General features: G+C 38.6%; 1 non-coding gene across 1 annotated transcript; it reads right to left on the bottom strand.

Moving 5' to 3' along the window:
• Window positions 1-582: 582 nt before the first annotated feature.
• Window positions 583-686, bottom strand: LOC148555336 (small nucleolar RNA R71). The gene has a single exon (XR_015887656.1). It is a non-coding gene; the product is annotated as a small nucleolar RNA R71 (small nucleolar RNA).
• Window positions 687-20,958: the final 20,272 nt, after the last annotated feature.

Below are 20,958 nucleotides of genomic sequence, written 5' to 3'. Positions count from 1 at the left end.
ATAGGTAGAAGAGAGGTTTCAACCTCTTTTGACAGTAAACCAGAAAGAACCTTCCTGAGATTAAGGAGGGAAGCAAGAGGAAAGAAGGCCATTGGTGTAGAGGAAGAAGAGGAGGACTTGGATATAAACATGGAGGATGATATTCGAAACCATCATGAAGGGGAGGTGAACAATCATGGCAGGGGAGGAGCAGCCAATCCTGCTGGACAAGAGAGGAGAGTTCTAGGCTCGTACATCAATCCAAACCTAGGAAACTGTGGTAGCAGCATTCAAAAGCCAACCATCCATGCTAATAATTTCGAATTGAAGCCTCAACTCATCACACTCATCCAAAACAATTGCTCTTTCGGAGGAAGTGCTCAAGAGGACCTAAATCAGCATCTCACTACATTCCTAAGGATCTGTGATACAGTTAAATCTAATGGTGTTCATTCTGACACCTATAGATTGTTACTGTTTCCATTTTCTTTGAGAGACAAAGCATCCAAATGGCTAGAATCATTTCCCAAAGAAATCTTGACAACCTGGGAAGATGTGGTAAATAGATTCTTAGCAAGGTTCTACCCTCCTTAATGAGTGAATAGACTGAGAACTGAGGTGCAGACATTCAGCAGGATGGCAAAACTTTGTATGAAGCCTGGGAGAGATTGAAAGATTTGACAAGGAAATGTCCACCTGATATGTTTAATGAGTGGGTGCAATTGCATATCTTTTATGAAGGGCTTTCCTATGAATCAAAGAAGGCTGTAGATCACTTATTTGGAGGCTCCCTTAACAAGAAGAATGTGATACCAGGGCATCTTAGGCTAGTTTCACTAGCCTTTTTCTTTCCTTTTAATAGATTTTATGCACTTTCTTGAGCTATAAGTAAGCAATTGGGTTAGAAATTCATGTATGCCTAGATTCATTCAATCATGGTTAATTTGATACAATTTCATGAGAATTATGCTATAATTACTTGTGTGCTAAGAATAATAAGAATTCTGATGACTTTAGCAAGGCTTTGATGCGTGTATTGGTTGATGACAGGTGAAGAAATGGATGGAAGAAGGTTGAAGAAGGAGCATGGAAAGGATGAACAAGAAGCAACGTTGGTGGCCAAGTTGGACCACCAACATTGCCTTAAACGTTGAGAGGGAGGCAGAACACTTTTCTGCATAATTTGCTGATACCCACGTTGGAGGAAATGTTGGCAAGCCAACGTTACCCCCAATGTTGTTATAAAATGTGCTTTCTGGAGAATTGAAAAATCTATAGCGACGCGCACTGATGAACGGATTTTTGCTAGTAAAGAATTCTCAATAAATTCTCGTTGCAAGTATAGTTTCTAAACCAACAACAATCCTTTCATACAAAAATTTGGTTGTCACTAAAGCAAACCCAATAAAATTAAACCGAAGTATTTAAACCTCTGGTCGTCTCTCAAGGAATTGCAGGGAGGTATGTTACTATTGGTTATAGAATTGTATCTTTTTGGGTTTTTGAAAGGTTGAACAAGGAATGTAAATGATAAGAAAATAAACTAATAATTGTGAAAGCTCTTGGCAAGGTATGAGAATTAGACGTCCTATCCTAGTTATCCTTATAAATTGTGATGAGAATTGTTCATTACTCCCACTTAGTTAACCTCAAACCATGAAGGAAAGTCAAGTGGACAAATCAATTTGATTCCTCAAGTCCTAGTCAACTCCTAAGGAAAGACTAGCTTTAGAGGGATCCAAATCAACCAGCAACTTTTAATTATCAATCAACAAAGGAGTTTGATAACCCAAGAGTCTCAAATTACTCAACCAAAACAAAAAGGAGAGAAATCTACACTCTTATTCAATCAATCATTTTATCAAACACTTGGCAGGCACAACATAAAAACATAGAAAACTAGCAAGGAATATTAAATCCAAACAACCAATTTCAAGCATCACTGACTCAAAAATAATAGAAGAAGTAATAAATAGGAAATACCTCAAATTACATTAAATAGAAAATCAAATCTAACATGAGAATTCATAAACTAAATTGGCAACATAAAATAATCAAGAAAGAGAATAAATAAACTAGAATACTAGAATAAATAAGAGTAGAAGAGAAACTAAATTAAACTAAGTAGAAATCTGAATTTAAGCAAAGCTAATCCTAAAATCCTAAAACCTAGAGAGAGGAGAGAGCCTCTCTCTCTCTAGAAAACTACATCTAAAACCTAAAATTATTTTTTATGAATTGATGAATGAATGAATGATTGTCTGAATCTATGATTCCTCCACTCTGCAGCCTCTATTCTGTGTTGTCGGGCTTTGAATTGGGCCAAAAAGGAGCCCAAAAATCGCTCCCAGCGCTTTCTGCAAGTTTCTGCACGTGGCGCATGTCACGTGTATGCGTCGTTTGGAAAAATTCCTTGTCACGCATACGCGTCAGTCACGCGTACGTGTCGTTTGTCTTTTGCGCTAGTCACGCGTACGCGTCGTCCACGCGTATGCGTCGATGCCAGCTTCTCAAAACTTCATTTTCTTGCGTTCCTTCTACTTTTGCTTGTTTCCTTTCCATCCTCTAAGCCATTCCTGCCCCTATAAAGCTTGAAAACACTTAACACACAGATCACGGCATCGAATGGTAATAACGGGTAATTAAAATTGACATTTTAAAGGCTCAGGAAATAAGTTTTCAATCATAAAACAAAATTGGGAATAAATTCTAAAATCATGCAAATTATATGAATAAGTGAGCAAAGAATTAATAAAAACCACTCAAATTAGCACAAGATAAACCATAAAATAGTGGTTTATCAATCTCCCCACACTTAAACATTAGCATGTCCTCATGCTAAGCTCAAGCGAACCAAAAGAGTAAAGGCATAATGGTGGAGCTTATGCAATGCCTACATGCATCATGCTATTCTAATTACTATCTATCCATATATATATAAGCATAAATGTGGTCAAATTGAGTCAAATTTTTAAGAAACCATATATGCACAATCAAGGGCTAAATTAATCATATCAAAATACATTCACAATTGAGTTGAGTTAATCAAAAGAGTTCACAACTTGCAAGACAAGCAATGATCAAATATGGGCATATGGATATGAGCCATTGAACCCTCACTGGAATTGTATATACACTCTAATCACCCAGTGTTTGGGGTTAACAACTCAAGTCTCCTTTAATCATGCTTTATAAAACTTTGTTCTTCATCTAACCAATCAACAATTATCAAGTGTATAAATGCAAATATCATGAGGGCTTTTCAAGGTTGTAATGGGGCTAAGTTAAGGGTGAGGGTATATATACATGGCCAAGTGAGCTATCATATGAATCTTTGACTAACCTAAGTTCTCACCTAACATATACACTCTATATAATTCTAAAATCATGCGTAACTACCCATAATTCCCACTTTTTCATCATATACTCATGTACTAAATTTTCTTTAATTTCACCACATATGCACTGATCTTTTATTAATGTTAACATTGGGGTAATTTTGTCCCCTTATTTATCTATTTACTTATATGGTAAATTTTTTTTGAAGCATAAAAATAAACATAACATATCAATGCACATGGTCTTTCTGGTCTCACATGAGTATGCACCCAAATTCCTAATATCTTGTCAATATAATCAACACTTTCTTATCAACCCAAGTTTCCACAATTCCCCACACTTAATTGATACATAATCTCTATCTTAAGCTAACCAAAGATTCAATTGGGGTAATTAATTATTTTTCCGCTTAAGGCTAGTGATGTGGTAAAATATAGAATAAATGGGGATTATGAGGCTCAAAGTAAATCAATGAAACATTATCAGAGCATGAATAGCAATTTAAACCCAAATACAGCATCAAGCAAAGTAATTTAGCACAGGATCAAATTATCAGCACGAACAGAGAGGAATCAACTATTGCAGACAGCAAGAACAGAGCATTTATTAGACCTAAATCTACTAACCATATCGTAAATACCTAACCACCTAGAATCCACTAAGACATGCATCTCTAACTATTCTAATTCTAACAAAATTTAAACTAAACTAACTTAACGTAATTGAACAGACGAAGAGTTGAAAGGCAGAGATGGAAGCAGGGGAAACCTGGGTGGTGCAGTAATAGAATTGGAAAAAGGAAGTGGAAAGGGGAGTCCTACCCAGAGACGGCGGCAGCACGGCAGCGCAGGGCTGTCCGCTGTGGTGCTTGGGGTCTGCAGGAAGGGTTGAGAGGATAGAGAAGAAGGAGAAGAAAGGAAAGAGATGGAGGGGTGGTCGGTGGCATCGGCGGCGGTTCGGAGTTGCCGGTGGTGGCTGCGGTGGGAGGGTGATGGTGGTGATTGGTGGTTGTTGCAATGGAGGGAAGAGAGAAATTGGAACGTTGAGGGGGAAGAGAGTGGGCAACGCGAATGGGTCATGGTTCTCGCGTCAGGGGTTAATGAAATTAACTCCACGCGTACGCGTGGATCACGCTTGAGCGTGGATAAGGCAAAAATGCATCGACGCGTACGCGTCATAGACGCGAACGCGTGAGGGGAGTTAAATGGGGATGACGCGTACGCGTCGGCCGAAATTGTGCTAAACGCACAATTCCAGCGTTGTTTGGGCACAACTCTCTGTTCAGATTGAAAGGGGCAAGGTTTTCATGCGATGCGTGCGCATCACGTATGCCCATGTGTGGTGTGCCAAAATTGGAATTGACGCGTACGCGTAGCTTGAATTATGCCTTTAGCACACCAGCCGCACGATTCCATCACAACTTTCTGTTCGTTGGATGGAAGCACCGAATTGGTATCGACGCCCATGCGTGGCCTACCCGCACGCGTGGGTTGCCTTTTTTTTATATATGTAGAATGCAGAATGCAGATGCTGATGCAGACATTATGAATGAACACTAATAAAAATAGAATAAAATAAAGCTAAGGATAAAAATGAAAGATCATACCATGGTGGGTTGTCTCCCACCTAGCACTTTTAGTCAAAGTCCTTGAGTTGGATATTTGGTGAGCCCCTTGTCATAGTGGCTTGTGCTTGAACTCATCCAGGAATCTTCACCAATGTTTGCAATTCCAATACCCTCCGGGGTCCCAAACTAGGCACGTAAAGCCTTCAAGCAAGTTAAAGCAGGTGACAAGGCCCCAGGAGTGTTGATTGGTAGAATGAATTCTGGGGTCCCAAACCTTGCTTTTGCACCCATCTTCGCATTGATCATCATTATTCCAACTGGGTGGCAAGAAATCTGAATTCTCACTGAGATACCCAAACAACTTCCGAGACCCATTCAATCGAGCTCCACACCAATCCTTGTATTCCAAATTGGAGCGTGCAACCATATTGAACCTTGCCTGACAACTCCTATCACTAACCATCTTCCTCTTACTCTTAAAGCCATAAAGAGCTCTAAGTTGACCATCCGTCTTAAGTAAACCATATTCAAGTGGGAAAGTAAAGGTTAAGGATAAGGATTTTACCCACTTATGTTGTATTGGGTGGTAATGGCTTTGGGAGAGGTGTTTCCAATGGTTTGGCAGGCTCTACTCCCTTGTGCTCTTCTGTGAATTCTTCCACCTCCTTGCAAACCTCTTCAACTTCAACTGCGCCTTGATCAAAATCTTCTAATTCTTTCCCATCACTCAAGTCATAAGTTGGAGATTGAGAAAAGTCTACCTCCACGTCATCTTCAAATTCACTTGGAGAAAGTGCTTCAAATTCAAGGGGTTCAATTGCGGATGCAAGTTCACCACTAGGAGGGCTTGATTCATGATCATCATTACCAAGAAAACTTGCTTCTTGATCTGTTCCGTCCAATTCTTCACAAGGAACATGTCTTGGAGGTTGTGCACTATCCTCTTCAACATCAATTTCAATCCTTTTGGCAGAATTCTCTACAACTCTCGATTCCCATGGAGGTTCAGCATCTCCTAGGTCTTCAACCACTTCTTCTTCTTCGATAATTACAGCTTCCTCCAATTTCTCTAATACAAAATCGAACTCCTCCTTGATGTCTTCCCTCACCAGTTTTTCAGCTACTCCTTCATCTTCAAGCCGGTCCCTTTTCTATCGTTCCGTGTCAACAGCATGATTGGGATTATGTTGCTCTTGGATTGATGCATCCAAATGGGATATAAGGGTTTGGAGAGTAGAGGTGAGACTAGTGAGAGTAGAAATAAGTGTGGTCTGAAGCTGTAATTGCCCTTGGTGAATAACACTAAAGGTGTTGCTATCCAGTGGGGGTTCATAGTAGGAAGGTAGTTTTTGAGGGTAATTATTTTGGAGTTGGGGCGGTTCTATGTATGGTTTGTATGGTGGTTGAAATGATGGATAAGGATTAGGGTCATATGGAGGTGAATGGTGGAGAGGGGCTTGTGAGTATGGTGGTTCAAAGCTATGTTGAGGAGGGGTCCATAGGTATATTGCGGTGGGTGTTGATTGTCACGAAGAGGTCCACCATAGCCATTGTCTTGGTAAGCATCATAGAATGGTTGTTGATAATACCTTGGAGGTGGTTATTGCCAAGAGGGTTGATCAAATCCTTGTGGCTCCTTCCATCGTTAGTTGTCCCATCCTCGATCCAAGCTCTCATTGTAATCTCCTTTTCCTACAACATGATTGTAACCAAACTCATAGCCAAAGGGGTGAGAATTCATAATAGCAAGAGAAAGAAAAACTAATAAAAATTAATGAAAATAAACTCCTAAAACTAGAAACACTAACAAAGAATTCACAACATTCACAGTAACCAATAATAAGGCACACGTTTGCAATTCCGCAGCAACGGCGCCATTTTGATGAACGGATTTTTGCTAGTAAAGAATTCTCAATAAATTCTCGTTGCAAGTATAGTTTCTAAACCAACAACAATCCTTTCATACAAAAATTTGGTTGTCACTAAAGCAAACCCAATAAAATTAAACCGAAGTATTTAAACCTCGGGTCGTCTCTCAAGGAATTGAGGGGAGGTATGTTACTATTGGTTATGGAATTGTATCTTTTTGGGTTTTTGAAAGGTTGAACAAGGAATGTAAATGATAAGAAAATAAACTAATAATTGAGAAAGCTCTTGGCAAGGTATGAGAATTAGACATCCTATCCTAGTTATCCTTATCAATTATGATGAGAATTGTTTATTGCTCCCACTTAGTTAACCTCTAACCATGAAGGAAAGTCAAGTGGACAAATCAATTTGATTCCTCAAGTCCTAGTCAACTTCTAAGGAAAGACTAGCTTTAGAGGGATCCAAATCAACCAGCAACTTTCAATTATCAATCAACAAAGGAGTTTGATAACTCAAGAGTCTCCAATTACTCAACCAAAGCAAAAAGGAGAGAAATCTACACTAAAATCCAATCAAGCATTTTATCAAACACTTGGTAGGCACAACATTAAAACATAGAAAACTAGCAAGTAATATTAAATCCAAACAACCAATTTCAAACATCAATGACTCAAAAATAATAGAAGAAGTAATAAATATGAAACACCTCAAATTGCATTAAATAGAAAATCAAATCTAACATGAGAATTCATAAACTAAATTGGCAACATAAAATAATCAACAAAGGGAATAAATAAACTAGAATACTAGAAGAATTAAGAGTAGAAGAGAAACTAAATTAAACTAAGTAGAAATCTGAATTTAAGCAAAGCTAATCCTAAAATCCTAAAACCTAGAGAGAGGAGAGAGCCTCTCTCTCTAGAAAACTACATCTAAAACCTAAAATTATTTTTTATGAATTGATGAATGAATGAATGGTTGTCTGAATCTATGATTCCTCGACTCTGCAGCCTCTATTCTGTGTTCTCAGGCTTGGAACTGGGCCAAAAAGGAGCCCAGAAATCGCTCCTAGTACTTTCTGCAAGTTTCTGCACGTGGCACACGTCACGCGTACGCGTCGTTTGGCAAAATTCCTTGTCACGCGTACGCGTCACTTGTCTTTTGCGCTACACGCGTACGTGTCGATGCCAGCTTCTCAAAACTTCATTTTCTTGCGTTCCTTCCACTTTTGCATGTGTCCTTTCCATCCTCTAAGCCATTCCTGCCCTATAAAGCCTGAAAACACTTAACACACAGATCACGGCATCGAATGGTAATAACGGGTAAATAAAATTGATAATTTAAAGGCTCAGGAAACAAGTCTTCAATCATAAAACAAAATTGGGAAGGAATTGTAAAATCATGCAAATTATATGAATAAGTGAGCAAAGAATTGATAAAAACCACTCAAATTAGCACAAGATAAACCATAAAATAGTGGTTTATCACGCACACGTGCTATACGCGCACGCGTGGATTGAAAATTCTGACAATCCACGTGCACGCGTGGGTGACGCGTACGCGTGGAATGGTAACATTGGACCAACAACACTGTCTCAAACGTGGGTGGCCAACGTGCGCAATCTTGATCTCAAAATCATGAAATTGAAAAAGCGCAACGACACGCACACATCTATAGCGCATACGCATGGGTTTAACTTTTAAGAATCCACGCGCACGCATAGCTGACGCGTACGCGTAGATAGGCCAACGTTGGAGGGAACATTGCTAGTCCAATGCTTAGGCCAACGTTCTTCTAAAAGCTTTTGAATCTGGAATTGGGATTTTTGCATCCACATGCACGCATGGCATACGCACACGCGTGGATGCGTATTATGACCCCTAGGGCGCAAACGCGCAAGGCACGCGTACGCGTGGGTAGAAGAACGTTGGCACTCCAACGTTGAATCAAACGCCAATGACAGCAAGCAGAACTGAATTTTTAAAAGGGCGTTTGAATCAACATTGGCCCCCGAACGTGGACTCCAATGTGTTGCATCAGAACTTTACAATTCAAGCAGATCTCTTCTCAACAACAAGGGAAACTAATTGGAGCAACTTCAACCCAATTCGATCAAGGCCAAAAGCCCAATTCAGAGATTGAAGATCAATAAAAGAAAAGTGGATAAATAGCTTAGAATTCAAGTTAGTATAGGGGAATTTTAGCTGGCGGAGAGATCCTGACACTCTGCTAATTTTAATTTTCTTCAATTCTTTCAATTCTGTAATGTATCTTTCAATTCCATTTTACATTCTGAGAGCTATGAACAACTAAACTCCTTTCATTGGGTTAGGGAGCTCTGTGTAATTCAATGGATCAATATTAGTTTTCATTTTTCTTCTTCTTTCTTTTCTCTTGATTTTGCTAGAAAGCTTTCGTTCTTCATCCTATTGGATAGTTATCTTGGGAAAGAAGCTATTCATAATTGGATCTCCTTTGAACCTTGGAAGAGGAATGAAGAGATCATGCTAGAATTGCTTTCTCACATTGGATTAAATTGGGGTTTGGATGGATATAGTGACATGTAATCCTACCAATACTTTGATCTATGAATTTGTGTGGTAGAATCAGTGACCGATCTTCATCTCTTTCCATGAGAAATTAAATCAAGGAATTGAGCAATTGTTCATGCTTAGAGAGATTAGATTGCCAAGGAATTGGGACCTAATCACCTAAGATTGCCAAGGAGATCAATGAATGAATTGATTGAGGAAGAGACGAAAATGAATTTGATCCGGAGAATTATCACATCTCCTGACCCCAATGAATCCCTTACTCTGATATTACCCATTCTCATTACTTTCTGCTCTTTAATTTTATGCTTAACCCCCATTCCCATCTAATTTCATGCAATTTAAGCTTCTGTCATTTAATTTCTTGCACTTTAATTTTTGTCATTTAATTTCTTGTAATTTAAGTTTCCCGCAAAATTTACATTCTGCAATCTCAAACCAATTTTGATTTCGCTCAACTAGAACAATTCTCCAATTAACATTGATCAACCAACCAATCCCTGTGGGATTTGATCTCACTCTACAGTGAGTTTTTACTTGACGACAATCCGGTGCACTTGCCGGTAGGAAATTGTTGAGAGACAGTTTTCGAGTGAATTAAGTTTATGGCGCCGTTTCCGGGGATTGGTTTTGAATTAACAATTACTAAATTAGAGGATAACTAGATTGAGCACATTTATTTTCTTTTGATTAATTGAATTTTAATTTCAGCTGTTCAGTTTCACTTTCTGCAAATTTAGTTGTTCTCTTTATTTTTCTTTATTCTCTTACTTTCCAGCAAGCTAGCCAACTAACCATTTGATAAATTGCTCCAACGAAGCTAACTATTCTCTGTTTTAGTGGACTCTGCACTTTCTGTTTTTGTTACTTGTTCACTGAATGACAGGTAGAAGAGAGGTCTCAACCTCATTTGACAGTGAACCGAAAAGAACCTTCCTGAGATCAAGGAGGGAAGCAAGAGGAAAGAAGGCTATTGGTGCAGAGGAAGAGGAGGAAGACTCAGATATTGATAAACCACTATTTTATGGTTTATCTTGTGCTCAATTGAATGGATTTTATCAATCTTTCATACACTTATTCATACTATTTGCATGGTTTTACATTCTCCTTCCTGATTTTGTGCTATAATTGAAAACATGCCCCTTTGGCCTTATATTTACTAATATTAACCCTCTCTTATTACCATTCGATGCCTTGATATATGCGTTAAGTGATTTTAGGATTTATAGGGCAGGAATGGCTTAGAGGATGGAAAGGAAGCATGCAAAAGTGGAAGGAATACAAGAAGTTGAAGGAACTGCAAAGCTGTCTGCCTGACCCTCTCGCACTAAAACAGTCATAACTTGAGCTACAGAGGTCCAAACGACGCGGTTTCAGTTGCGTTGAAAAGCTAATGTCTGGGGTTTCGATTTGATATATAATATGCTATAGTTGCCCTGACGCTAGGAGATGCAAACGCGTTCTCCACGCGGACGCTTCGCAGTGACAAAAATCAGCGTGGCAGATTTATTCTCCAGCAATTTCTGGGCTGTTTTCGACCCAGTTTGCGGCCCAGAAAACACAGATTAGAGGCTATAAAGTGGGAAAATCCATTCATTCATGATCATGTCTTCCATAATTCACTTTTCATAATTTAGATGTAGTTTTTAGAGAGAGAGAGGTTCTCTCCTCTCTCTTAGGATTTAGGATTAGGATTCCTCTTAAAGGAATTATGATTTCTTATTATTTCAACTTTATTATTTCAACTTACAATTTCTTCTGAGTTCCAGGTTCAATGTCCTTTTTATTTATTTTATCAATTTAGCTTATGAACTACTTATGTTTGGATTAATTTCCTTTTATTAATGCAATTGAGGTATTTCAAATTTATCTTTAGCTTTTTATATTCTTGGCTTTAATTGATTAATTGGAAGCTCTTGAGTTATCAAACTTATCGTGATTGTTAATTGTTACTTTTGCTAATTGAATTGAATTCCACTAACTCTAGTCTTTCCTTAGGAGTTGGCTAGGACTTGGGGATCTAACTAATTAGTCCACTTGACTTTTCCTTGCTTTCGTAAAGGTTAACTAAGTGGGATTAAACTCAATTCTCATAAGGATAACTAGGATAGGACTTCCGAATTTTCATACCTTGCCAAGAGTTTTATTAGATATTAATTTATTAATTCCTGCAATTTATTTTCCTTGTTCAAACCTTTCAAAACCCAAAAACACTATTTTCCATAACTAATAATAAGAACACCTCCCTGCAATTCGTTGAGAAGACGACCCGAGGTTTGAATACTTCGGTTTATAAATTTTCTTGGGTTTGTTACTTGTGACAACCAAAACGTTTGTAAGAAAGGATGATTGCTTGGTTTAGAAACTATACTTGCAATGGGAATTTATTCTGAATTCTAAACCGTCAATCTTTCGTTCTTCAAAATGGCGCCATTGCCGGAGAATTGCAAATGTGTGCCTTATTATTGGTTATTGTAAATATTTGCTTTTAAATTGATTTATTTTCAAAAAAAAAAAATATTTCTCAGATTTTTAATTTTAAATTTCAAAATTCAAATTTTTTCAAAAAAATCATATCTTTTTCAAAAATCTTATCTTATCTTATTTCAAAGTCAAATTTCAAATCTTTTCTCTTATTTATTTTATTTTATTTTATTTTCCTTTGCTTGTTTATTTGTTTTTATTTTTAATTTTTATTAGGTACTATGAACTTTCACCCCTTTGGCTATGAGTCTGGTTACAATTATGTTGTAGGAAGAAGAAATTACAATGAGAACAGGCATCAAGGTTGGAACAAGCAAAGATGGGAGGAGCCACAAGGATTTGATCAACCCTCATGGCAACAACCACCTCCAATGGACTATCAACAACCACCACCATATGCCTATGAACCCTTTCCTCAACATGACTTTGGACCACCATACTCACAAGCCCCTTTCCACCATTCACCTCCATATGACCCTAACCCGTATCCACCATACCAACCACCTTATGAGCCAAATGAACCATACATAGAACCACCCCCATTCCAACATAACTACTCTCATGAACCATGGTACGCGGAATCGTGATTACACTTTAATTATGTAAAATTCATTGCTCTTTCTTTCCCTGGCAATGGCACCAAAAACATGATGCCAAGACCATGGTTCACAACTCCGTGTAACTGACCAGCAAGTGCACTGGGTCGTCCAAGTAATACATTACGTGAGTAAGGGTCGAATCCCACGGAGATTGTTGGTATGAAGCAAGCTATGGTCACCTTGCAAATCTCAGTTAGGCAGATATAGATTGATAATGATGTTTTCGAATAATAAATAATAGAATAGGGATAGAGGTACTTATGTAAATCATTGGTAGGAATTTCAGATAAGCGAATGGAGATGCTTTTCGTTCCTCTGAACCTCTGCTTTCCTGCTATCTTCATCCAATCAGTCTTACTCCTTTCCATGGCTGGCTTTATGTGATACATCACTATTGTCAACGGCTACTTTCAGTCATCTCTCGGGAAAATGATCCAATGCCCTGTCACGGCACGGCTAATCGTCTGGAGGCATCACCCTTTGTCAATGGCTTCATCTTATCCTCTCAATGAAAATGATCAACGCACCCTGTCACGGCACGGCTATTCATCTGTCGGTTCTCGATCATGCTGGAATAGGATTTACTATCCTTTTGCGTTTGTCACTAACACCCTGCAATCGCGAGTTTGGAGCTCGTCACAGTCATTCATTCATTGAATCCTACTCGGAATACCACAGACAAAGTTTAGACTTTCCGGATTCTCTTGAATGCCGCCATCATTCTAGCTTACACCACGAAGATTCTGGTTAGGAGATCTAAGAGATATTCATTCTAGCTTATTTCATGTAGAACAGAAGTGTTTGTCAGGCACGTGTTCATAGGGGAGAATGGTGATGAGCATCACACATAATCATCACCTTCATCACGTTCTTAGGTGTGAATGGATATCTTAGAAGCGAAATAAGATGAATTGAATAGAAAATAGAAGTACTTTGCATTAATCTTTGAGGAACAGCAGAGCTCCACACCTTAATCTATGGAGTGTAGAAACTCTACCGTATGAAAATACATAAGTGAAAGGTCCAGGCATGGCCGAGATGGCCAGCCCCCAAAACGAGATCACAGGATCAAAATACAATCCAGGATGTCTAATACAATAGTAAAAGGTCCTATTTATAATAAACTAGCTACTAGGGTTTACAGAAGTAAGTAATTGATGCATAAATCCACTTCCGGGGCTCACTTGGTGTGTGCTTGGGCTGAGCTTTGAGTGTTGCACGTGTAGAGGTCCTTCTTGGAGTTGAACGCCATCTTTTGTGCCATTTTGGGCGTTCAACTCTGGTTTTGGCTCCTTTTCTGGCGCTGGACGCCAGATTTGGGCAGAAAGCTGGAGTTGAACGCCAGTTTACGTCGTCTATTCTTGGCCAAAGTATGGACTATTATATATTTCTGGAAAGCCCTGAAGGTCTACTTTCCAACGCAATTGAAAGCGCGCCATTTCGAGTTCTGTAGCTCCCGAAAATCCATTTTGAGTGCAGGGAGGTCAGAATCCAACAGCATCAGCAGTCCTTCTTCAACCTCTGAATCTGATTTCTGCTCAAGTCCCTCAATTTCAGCCAGAAAATACCTGAAATCACAGAAAAATACACAAACTCATAGTAAAGTCCAGAAATGTGAATTTAACATAAAAACTAATGAAAACATCCCTAAAAGTAACTAGATCCTACTAAAAACATACTAAAAACAATGCCAAAAAGCGTATAAATTATCCGCTCATCACAACACCAAACTTAAATTGTTGCTTGTCCCCAAGCAACTGAAAATCAAATAGGATAAAAAGAAGAGAATATACTATAAATTCCAAACTATCAATGAAACATAGCTTCAATCATATGAGCGGGACTTATAGCTTTTTGCCTCTTGAATAGTTTTGGCATCTCACTTTATCCATTGAGGTTCAGAATGATTGGCATCTATAGGAACTTCGGATTTCGAATAGTGTTATTGACTCTCCTAGTTCAGTATGATGATTCTTGAACACAGCTTCTTTATGAGTCTTGGCCGTGGCCCTAAGCACTTTGTTTTCCAGTATTACCACCGGATACATAAATGCCACAGACACATAATTGGGTGAACCTTTTCAGATTGTGACTCAGCTTTGCTAAAGTCCCCAATTAGAGGTGTCCAGGGTTCTTAAGCACACTCTTCTTTTGCTTTGGACCTTGACTTTAACCGCTCAGTCTCAAGTTTTCACTTGACACCTACACGCCACAAGCACATGGTTAGGGACAGCTTGGTTTAGCCGCTTAGACTAGGATTTTATTCCTTTAGGCCCTCCTATCCACTGATGCTCAAAGCCTTGGGATCCTTTTTATTGCCCTTGCCTTTTGGTTTTAAGGGTTATTGGCTTTTTCTGCTTGCTTTTTCTTTTTCTTTCTATATTTTTTTTTCGCCTATTTTTTTTTCTTTTTTTTTTCTGCAAGCTTTGTTCTTTGCTGCTTTTTCTTACTTCAAGAATCATTTTTATGATTTTTCAGATTATCAAATAACATGTTTCCTAGTCATAATTCTTTCAAGAGCCAACATATTTAACATTCTTAAACAACAAATTCAAAAGACATATGCACTGTTCAAGCATACATTCAGAAAACAAGAAGCATTGTCACCGCATCAATATAATTAAACTAAGTTCAAGGATAAATTCGAAACTCATGTACTTCTTGTTCTTTTGAATTAAAACATTTTTCATTTAAGAGAGGTGATGGATTCATAGGACATTTATAACTTTAAGACAAAGTTACTAACTACTAATGATCATGTAATTAAGACACAAACACAGATAAGCACATAACATAGAAAACGAAAAAACAGAAGAAATAAGAACAAGGAATGAATCCACCTTAGTGATGGTGGTGTTTCCTTCTTGAGGAACCAATGATGTCCTTGAGCTCTTCTATGTCTTTTCCTTATCTTTGTTGCTCCCCCTCATTTCTTTTTGATCTTCTCTTATTTCATGAAGCATGATGGAGTGCTCTTGATGTTCCACCCTTAGTTGTCCCATATTGGAACTCAATTCTCCTAGGGAGGTGTTGATTTGCTCCCAATAGTTTTGTGGAGGAAAGTGCATTTGAGGCATCTCCGGGATCTCATGGTGATGAGCTTCATACACCTCTTGAGCTCCATGGATGGGCTCTCTTGCTTGCTCCATCTTCTTCTTAGTGATGGGCTTGTCCTCTTTGATGAGGATATCTCCCTCTATGTCAATTCCAGCCGAATTGCATAGGTGGCAAATGAGGTGAGGAAAGGCTAACCTTGCCATGGTGGAGGATTTGTCAGCCACCTTGTAGAGTTCTTGAGGTATAATCTCATGAACTTCTACCTCTTCTCCAATCATGATGCTATGGATCATGATGGCCCGGTCTATAGTCACTTCAGACCGGTTGCTAGTAGGAATGATTGAGCATTGAATGAACTCCAACCATCCTCTAGCTACAGGCTTGAGGTCCAATCTTCTTAGTTGAACCGGCTTGCCTTTGGAGTCAATCTTCCATTGAGCTCCTTCTACACATACGTCCATAAGGACTTGGTCCAACCTTTGATTAAAGTTGACCCTTCTAGTGTAGGGGCGTTCATCTCCTTGCATCATGGGCAAGTTAAACGCCAACCTCACATTCTCCGGACTAAAATCTAAGTATTTCCCCTGAACCATTGTAACATAGTTCTTTGGATCCGGGTTCTTACTTTGATCATGGTTCTTGGTGATCCATGCATTAGCATAGAACTCTTAAACCATTAGGATGCCGACTTGTTGGATGGGATTTGTTAGAACTTCCCAACCTCTTCTTTGAATTTCATGTCGGATCTCCGGATACTCATTTCTTTTGAGTTTGAAAGGGACCTCAAGGATCACCTTCTTCTTGGCCACAACATCATAGAAGTGGTCTTGATGGGCTTTGGAGATGAACCTTTCCATCTCCCATGACTCGGAGGTGGAAGCTTTTGTCTTCCCCTTCCCCTTTCTAGAGGATTCTCCGGTCTTAGGTGCCATCAATGGTAATGGAAAAAGAAAAAGCTTATGCTTTTACCACACCAAACTTAGAATTTTGCTCGCCCTCGAGCAATAAAAGAAAGAATAGATGGAGAAGAAGAAGAAATGGAGGAGAGGGAGAGAGGGAAGTGTTTCGGCCAAGAAGGGTATAGAGGAGTGTGTTGTGTGAATTTGATGAAGAATGGAGGGCTTTATATAGGGAAGGGAGGGGGGGAAAGGTTTCGGCCATATGGGTGGGTTTGGGTGGGAAATTGGTTTTGAATTTTTGAAGGTAGGTGGGGTTTATGAGGTAGGTTTATGGGGAAGAGTGGATGGATGTGAGTGGTGAAGAGGTGATGGGGAAGAGAGTTTGAGGTGATTGGTGAAGGGTTTTTGGGGAAGAGTGTTTATGGGGTTGTGTGAAAGAAAGTGGTGAGAAGAAGTGAGTGGAGGTAGGTGGGGATCCTGTGGGATCCACAGATCCTGAGTGGATCCTGTGGGGTCCACAGATCCTGAGGTGTCCAAGGATTTACATCCCTGCACCCATTAGGCATGTAAAAATGCCTTTGCACACAACTCTGGGCGTTTAGCGCCAGGTTGGTGGCCATTTTGGGCGTTCAACGCCCATTTGTGTGCCATTTCTGGCGTTGAACGCCAGAACCATGCCTGTTCTGGCGTTCAGCGCCCAGAAGCTGCCCATTTTGGGCGTTCAGCGCCAGAACCATGCTCTGTTCTGATGCTGAACGCCAGACAGATGCTCCTCCAGGGTGTGATTTTTCTTCTGCTGTTTTTGATTCCGTTTTCAATTTTTATATTTATTTTGTGACTCTACATGATCATGAACCTATAAAGACATATAACTAAGAAAAAAATAGAGTTAGATAAATAAAAATTGGGTTGCCTCCCAACAAGCGCTTCTTTAATGTCAATAGCTTGACAGTGGGCCCTCATGGAGCCTCACAGATGTTCAGAGCATTGTTGAGACTCTCCAACACCAAACTTGGAGTTTGGATATGGGAGTTCAACACCAAACATAGAGTTTGGTTGTGGCCACCCAACACCAAACTTAGAGTTTGACTGTGGGGGCTCTGTTTGACTTTGCTTTGAGAGAAGTTTTTCATGCTTCCTCTCCATGGTTGCAGAGGGAGATCCTTGAGTTTTAAACATAAGGGAGTCCTCATTCCATTGAAGGACTAGTTCACCTCTGTCAACATCAATCACAGCTCTTGCTGTGGCCAGGAAAGGTCTTCCTAGGATGATGGATTCATCCTCTTCCTTTCCAGTATCCAGGACTATGAAATCAGCAGGAATGTAAAGGCCTTCAACCTTTACTAACACGTCCTCTACTTGTCCATAAGCCTGTTTTCTTGAATTGTCTGCCATCTCTAATGAGATTTTAGCAGCTTGCACCCCATAGATTCCCAGTTTCTCTATTACAGAGAAGGGCATGAGGTTTATCCCTGAACCAAGGTCACACAGAGCCTTAAAGATCATGGTGCCTATAGTACAAGGTATTATGAACTTTCCAGGATCCTGTCTCTTCTGAGGCAATGTCAGTTGATCCAGATCACTTAGTTCATTGGTGAACAAGGGAGGTTCATCTTCCCAAGTTTCAATACCAAATAATTTGGCATTCAGCTTCATGATTGCACCAAGAAACTTGCCAGTTTGCTCTTCAGTAACATCCTCATTCTCTTCAGAAGAGGAATACTCATCAGAGCTCGTGAAGGGCATAAGGAGGTTTAATGGAATCTCTATGGTCTCTAGATGAGTCTCAAAGTCCTTTGGTTCCTCAGAGGGAAGCTCCTTATTGATCACTGGACGTCCCAGGAGGTCTTCCTCCTTGGGATTCACGTCCTCTCCTCTCCTCACAGGTTCGGCCATGATGCTTATGTCAATGGCCTTGCACTCTCCTTTTGGATTCTCTTCTGTATTGCTTGGGAGAGTACTAGGAGGGATTTCAGTGATTCTCTTACTCAGCTGGCCCACTTGTGCTTCCAGATTTCTAATGGAAGACCTTGTTTCATTCATAAAACTTACAGTGGCCTTGGATAGATCAGAGACTAAGTTTGCTAAGCTAGATGGATTCTGCTTAGAATTCTCTGTCTGTTGCTGAGTGGATGATGGAAAAGGCTTGCTATTGCTAAACCTGTTTCTTCCACCATTATTAAAGCCTTGTTGAGGCTTTTGATCCTTTCATGAGAAATTTGGATGATTTCTCCATGATGAGTTATAGGTGTTTCCATAAGGTTCACCTAAGTAATTCACCTCTGCTATTGCAGGGTTCTCAGGATCATAAGCTTCTTCTTCATAAGAAGCCTCTTGAGTACTGTTGGATGCAGCTTGCATTCCATTCAGACTCTGAGAAATCATATTCACTTGCTGAGTCAATACTTTGTTCTGAGCTAATATGGCATTCAGAGTATCAACTTCAAGACTCCCTTCTTCATAGGCGTCCCATTATTCACAAGATTCCTTTCAGAAGTGTACATGAATTGGTTATTAGCAACCATGTCAATGAGTTCTTGAGCTTCTGCAGGCGTTTTCTTTAGGTGAATGGATCCACCTGCAGAAGTATCCAATGACATCTTAGATAACTCAGACAGACCATCATAGAATATATCCAGGATGGTCCATTCTGAAAGCATGTCAGAAGGATACTTTTTGGTCAACTGTTTGTATCTTTCCCAAGCTTCATAGAGGGATTCACCTTCCTTCTGTCTGAAGGTCTGAACATCCACTCTAAGCTTGCTCAGCTTTTGAGGAGGAAAGAACTTGGCTAAGAAAGCCTTGACCAGCTTATCCCAAGAGTTCAGGCTATCTTTAGGTTGAGAGTCCAGCCATATTCTAGCTCTGTCTCTTACAGCAAAAGGGAAAAGCATGAGCCTGTAGACTTCAGGATCTACTCCATTAGTCTTAACAGTATCACATATCTGCAAGAATTCAGTTAAGAACTGAAAAGGATCTTCAGATGGAAGTCCATGAAACTTACAGTTCTGCTGCATCAGAGAAACTAATTGAGGTTTCAGCTCAAAGTTGTTTGCTCCAATGGCAGGAATGGAGATGCTTCTTCCATGTAAATTGGAATTAGGTGCAGTAAAGTCACCAAGCATCTTCCTTATATTATTATTATTTTCGGCTGCCATCTCCTCTTCCTGTTCGAAAATTTCTGAAAGGTTATTTCTAGATTGTTGTAATTTAGCTTCTCTTAATTTTCTCTTCAGAGTCCTTTCAGGTTCCGGATCTGCTTCAACAAGAATATTCTTGTCCTTGCTCCTGCTCATATGACAAAGAAGAGGGCACAAAAAAACTAATAATAATAGAGATCCTTTATACCACAGTATAGGGATCCCTTTGTGAGTGGAAGAAAATAGGGGGAGACAAAGAATGTAATGTAATGGAAGAAACACAACTGTGAGGAGGGTTGAGATGTGAGATGAGATGGTAGTAAATGAATAAATAAATAGAATAAGATGGCAGAGGGAGAATTTTCGAAAAATATTTTTGAAAAAGAGTTAGTGATTTTCGAAAATGGTTTTTGAAAAATGTTAGTATTTTTCGAAATTTTTTAAAATAAAAAATAAGAATAATTAGTTAATTAAAAAGAAATTTTTGAAAAAGAGGGAAGATATTTTCGAAAATTAGAGAGAGAGAGTTAGTTAGGTAGTTTTGAAAAAGTTGAGAAACAAACAAAAAGTTAGTTAGTTAGTTGAAACAAATTTTGAAAAGATAAGAAGTTAGGAGGTTAGAAAAGATATTTTGAAACCAACTTTTTGAAAAAGGTAAGATAAGAAGATATTTTTGAAAAGATATGATTGAAATTAGTTTTTGAAAAAGATTTGATTTTTAAAATCACAATTAATGACTTGATTCACAAGAAATCACAAGATATGATTCTAAAACTCAAAGTTTGAATCTTTCTTAACAAGCAAGTAACAAACTTGAAATTTTTTAATCAAAACATTAATTGTTATTGTTATTTTCGAAAATTATGATATAAAATTAAGAAAAATATTTTTGAAAAATATTTTTGAATTTTCGAAAATAACTAAGAAATTTGAGAAAGATTTGATTTTTGAAAAAGATTTTGAAAAAGATGAGATTTTTAAATTGAAAATTTGATTTGCCTCATAAGAAACAACTTGATTTTAAAAATTTTTGAAAAAGTCAAATCTGATTTTCGAATTTATGAGAGAGAAAAAGGGAAAGATATTTTTTTTATTTTTGAATTTTTATGATGAGAGAGAAAAACACTAAAAGGATGCGATGCATGAAATTTTTAGATCAAAACATGTGATGCATGCAAGAATGCTATGAATGTCAAGATGAACATCAAAGACACAATTTTGAAAAATCTTTAATGCAAGGAAAACATGCAAGACACCAAACTTAGAATTCTTTAATGCTTAGACACTAAGAATTAAAGAATGCATATGAAAAACACTAAACAACACAAAACAAAAAATCATCAAGATCAAACAAGAAGACTTACCAAGAACAACTTGAAGATCATGAAGAACACTATGAATGCATGAGATTTTCGAAAAATGCAAGATGCATATGCAATTGACACCAAACTTATAACATGACTCAAGACTTA

Source organism: Arachis ipaensis, chromosome B6, assembly GCF_059453495.1.
Source record: "Arachis ipaensis isolate K30076 ecotype BB chromosome B6, ASM5945349v1, whole genome shotgun sequence".
Lineage (NCBI taxonomy): Eukaryota > Viridiplantae > Streptophyta > Magnoliopsida > Fabales > Fabaceae > Arachis > Arachis ipaensis.
Note: the sequence above shows the minus strand (reverse complement) of the source record. Positions and strands in the feature narration are given on the sequence as shown.